This window comes from Berghia stephanieae, chromosome 6 (genome assembly GCF_034508935.2).
Source record: "Berghia stephanieae isolate SIO BIC M18660-M18661 chromosome 6, UCSD_Bste_1.3, whole genome shotgun sequence".
NCBI lineage: Eukaryota > Metazoa > Mollusca > Gastropoda > Nudibranchia > Aeolidiidae > Berghia > Berghia stephanieae.
Genome location: NC_088365.1, coordinates 36551902 through 36556373, shown reverse-complemented (window position 1 = coordinate 36556373; position 4472 = coordinate 36551902). Strand labels below are relative to the sequence as shown.

At 36.3% G+C, this 4472-nt stretch overlaps 1 protein-coding gene across 4 annotated transcripts in view; it reads left to right on the top strand.

The window, feature by feature from the left end:
* LOC144974970 (uncharacterized) overlaps window positions 1-1645 on the top strand; it is a 48656-nt gene extending 47011 nt beyond the window's left edge. For all 4 annotated transcript variants that reach the window (XM_078918540.1, XM_078918542.1, XM_078918543.1 and 1 more), the window contains one exon: window positions 1-1645. This exon is cut by the window's left edge and continues 299 nt beyond it. The gene's annotated coding sequence lies outside the window, so the exon portion shown is untranslated.
* The last annotated feature ends 2827 nt before the right edge of the window (window positions 1646-4472 follow it).

The following is a 4472-nucleotide window of genomic DNA, read 5'->3' as shown; positions in this document are numbered from 1 at the left end:
GTAGTCAGGGGGATCAGAAAAAATCTTGTCTGCACCCGGGATAGATCTCGATCCCTTTGTGTGTGAAGGGAGTGCTCTACCAGCTGAGCTAATGGGCCCTCCTATTTTGATAAAATTTATATCTGTAGATTTTTCTACTGGCCAAGTCCTATTCCAGCAGATTTTGACATATTAAGTCATTTTATTTCATCGTTATTGGTAACTATTCTTTCAAACATTCAGAATTTGTTGTTCGGACTTTTATTGGCAGATTTATCCCTTTTTAAAATTTACTTAAGTACAAAAATAGTCCATTCAGGTGATTGTTAAGTGAAGGATAGCCTTAATTTCTCTTATTTGGCAACAAGTCTTATACACATACACAATACATGCAAAGCCAAGAAAAACGTGAGGGTGGGGCTGTTTCTGCAAAAATTTGCCAATTTAAACCCAAAAATTTGCTAAAATTTGCCACGAAATTTGTCATAGTTTTTCCTCTTCAAAGTTTCTTTCTGTCTTTGTTTTGGAGTGAGATTACTTGGTTTTGTTTTTGACCTTGTCCAGGGTCCTAGTTGAGAGGAAAACAGTCCAATAATGTATATAAGGTTTTTTGGGAGATGATTCTTTTTCTCATGAAAAACATCTCTCTGTATGTACCATTACAATTGGATATACAGTAAAATTACTTTAAACCGAAAGAAGCTAAACCGAAAAATACCTTAAACCGCAAAGAATTTAAGAAATTGTACTAGTTTCTTCATTATCTTTGTACTAATTCTTACGATGAACCGAAATACTTCTAAGCAGGACTTTCTTTAAACCGAAACAACTTGAGAGCACCTTCCTTTTTTCTCTCTCTATTTTTCTTCAAAAAGTCGGGAAGGTGGCCACACGTAATAATGCCCGGCGATATTAAACAAAGAGCGTAAGTTTAAGATGAGGGTGATGGGTGGGGTGGGGGGTAGGCAAACACTTCAATTACTGCACTTGGGCATGGTCAACACCACAATAAAATCGCACAGACTGGAAAAGGAAGACAGCGGGAGGGGGAGTTGGGGTGTAGAATCACGAAAGCTCGTGTGTTGATGCTTTGGAACTTTTCAACACGACAATAAGGAGGAGGGTGGTAGACAACTTACCATTGACATGCCATTTCATTTCCACTTTGTTTAAATGTGTGTGTGTGTGAGGGGAGGGGGGGTGAGGTTCTATGTAATTAGGCCTTTGAACCTAATGGCAATTCAACAAAAGAGAGACGTGTAGTAACAGCTTAGCACTGACACACCTTTTCATTTCCATTTCACTTCATCTCTGAGTAGCTGCGCATCATTCATTATCAATTATCGCACAAGAACTTTCGATCTTATTTTAGCTTTGCATTTTACTAAAAGATGTCTAAAAGAAAGCACTGTGCTTACACGTTTCAGTTTAAAATCAAAATACTATGTAAGTCGATGAAAAAAAAGTTGATCAAGACGGAGATATGTAGAATACACGGCATCCCAAACTCAACTCTTTCAACAGTTTTGAATTGAAAACAAAAACCCCCAAAAATATTTTTAAAACACACAAAAAAAATAAAAAAATTAATGGTAACGAAGACTGCATTTATTCAACAACTCCATTTAACAGGAAACCCATGATACGATTAAATGAGCAAATTCCATAAATAGTTACTACCCTTGAAAAACATTGCAAAACAGGAACTTGCTTTAAACCAAAATGTCTTTAAACCGAAATGGTTTAGAAGGTCCCCAAAATTTCGGTTTAAAGTAATTCTACTGTATTGTGTTTGGATGAGACATTGAGGTGATCTCAAACTAAGTACATTGATAGTTTGCTCTTGAAATCTACTTCTATTGGAAGCAATTCTCTTTTTTCTCGGCTGCTTTTACTTATAAATCTAAAGTTTTCTTCCCTTTTGCTAAAACAACCTAAATGTGTCGCAAGTCTTGCAAAATCCTGGAAAACAAACAAACATAAGAGGCTGAGTGTGAGAAAGGTCAGACCCATAGAAACGATACTACATGCAATGCCAGTTCAAATAAGATGGCTAAATACTGTCAACAAAGAGTTTTACTGTTTCCAAATTTGGAATTGGAAATAGTTGAAAATGGACTTGAATTTTTAAAATCAAATTATACATGGTTGACGTATTTTGACATTCCTTTGAAATGTTGTTCTTCGCATCATCTAAGAAGCAGAAGATAGTAAAAGTCAGATCAAGAAATATGTTATCTGATTAGCTATTAAAATGTGTCAATCAGCTCCAAAAAAATAGATGTGGATGAGCGGATGGGAGGGAGAAAGGCTTCTTATGAAGCTCCTATGGCTGAAACCCAAACAAAGCATAGTTTGATTGAAATTTTATCCTTTAAGATATTTATCTCTTTTAAAATTCAAGAAAATGAACCATAGTGCGGCTATACAGTCTTGTGGTACGACACTCAATTTCAGATCGGAAGGTCCTTAGCTTGAGCTTTGCTCGGTGGATAGTTGAGTCCTTGGAAAAGACTCTTTACTCACATACTCTCATTGTACTCAGGTGTAAAATGAGGACCTGACCGTTAACAGCGTTGTCTCTGTCAGGCATCATGTCTTGTTCTACATGTTATGTGTTGCTGTTGGTCACGGACGCTTTGTAAAGCGCTTGGATATTGCGCTATATAAAAGCTCAAGAAGAATTCTTTGGGGATGAAATGTTATTAAATATGAAAGGAGGCTTGGAACTGATACACAAAGCATAACTTTGGAGGGAAGGAATGTTAATTACCCAATGTTCAGGGGAGTTTGTTTTTTGTTTGTTTTTGTTTTAAGCTGTGCCTTAAAAGGCAAGGTATACCAGCACACATCCTAGTCAGATATGATCAATTTTTGTGGTTACAACTAAAGATACAGCTTGAACCTCCCCATGCATTCGATATTACTTTTAACTCATTACTTCAGTATGTTGTTAGAAATGTGTTGTTTTATTGTAGGCGCATATTAAAGTCTTGGCAAATTTGTTAATAAGGATATTGCATGTTGAAATACCCATGATTTGTGATAAAATAATTTTTTAAAAAAGCCAAATTTAGTTTTTTGTTTTTTTCTTTAAATTTTAAGCTTTCTCATTGAATATCATGCTAAGGCATTGGAACTTTTTGACAAATTTAAGATGTGATAGTTTTTTGTCTTTTTTCTTTGATTGTCTAAGAGAATGACATCCTGGTTAGGGTTTCTGACCTTCCATAGACATCAGGAGGTCACTTACTTCAGTATGTTGGTCTTCCATACCTCTATATCTGTTTTCAAATTTGCCTTTTGTCTTTGTCCTGGAATGAGATTAGCCTACTTGTTTTTGTCCTGACCATTGCCAGAGTCTTTGGCTGGGAGGGAAACAGTCAAACATATAGTTATAGTTTTGATATGATATTTTTTCCCTTGCATTTCATCTATGTTATGTATTGTTACATTTTTGTTTGTTTTAAATATACTAGTAAAAAGCCCACAATTTCCCGGGGAAAGAACTATTTTCATTCGATATTGTACCCACCATCATTTAATGAGGTCAGATTGGTGGTAAACAACATTGTGTAACTGGTACATCCTCTGTTGATTTTTCTGTGTGGCCCAACATGAACTGTAAGCCACTATAGCCTCTGACCCTTGACACAGCAACATACAGTTGTCCGTGTGTGAAAACAGGTTGTGGTAAGAAAATCAACTGCGAAAATAAACCTGAAGTAGCAGACGTGAGCAGAGTTGAAAGACGATCCTGGGATCGAGAACTTACAGTACAGTACTCTGGTGATCATGTTTTGATTGTTGATTGGTAAAATTGAGAGTTTGCCCATAATTCAAAACTAAGTAATATACACTGATCTATACTTACATGAAAGAAAATGGGTCTTTTGACCATTGAGGTCAAATGAAAATCTGAAGCAGACGCGAACAGTATCAAGTATTCCATGATAATATGTCTACTTTTGGTTTGTTTGGGCTAGAAGCTAGACAGATACCTGGGTGGGGATCCTGACCTCCCATAGTGGGCAGGGAGGTACATGCTGTGTCTTCTATCCCCCCATACCTGTTTTCCAATTGTTTCCTGTCATTGTCTTGGAATGAGATTACTTAGTTTTGTCCTGATCCTTGCCGGAGTTCCTTGACTGGGAGGGAAACAGTCGAATGTATAGTTATAGTTTTGGGAGATGATATTTTTTTCCTTGTAAATCATCTCTCTGTTATGCATTGTATTATGTTTAGTTTACATATTATATTATATGATTGGTAAACATTTGAGTGTATTCCTCTTAGTTGGGACCTGTGCTTGTGTCTGGATGAGACTTTTAGGTGATCTCAAACTAAGTACTTTAACGGTGTGCTCTTGGAATCTACATCTGTTCCCTATTTGAACCCGTTCCCCTTTGTCTTACCTTTTCTTTTGTGCTTTAATTGTAATTCTAGAACTTTTTACTATCCTATTCTCTTCCTTTTTACTGGCGCTGATATGA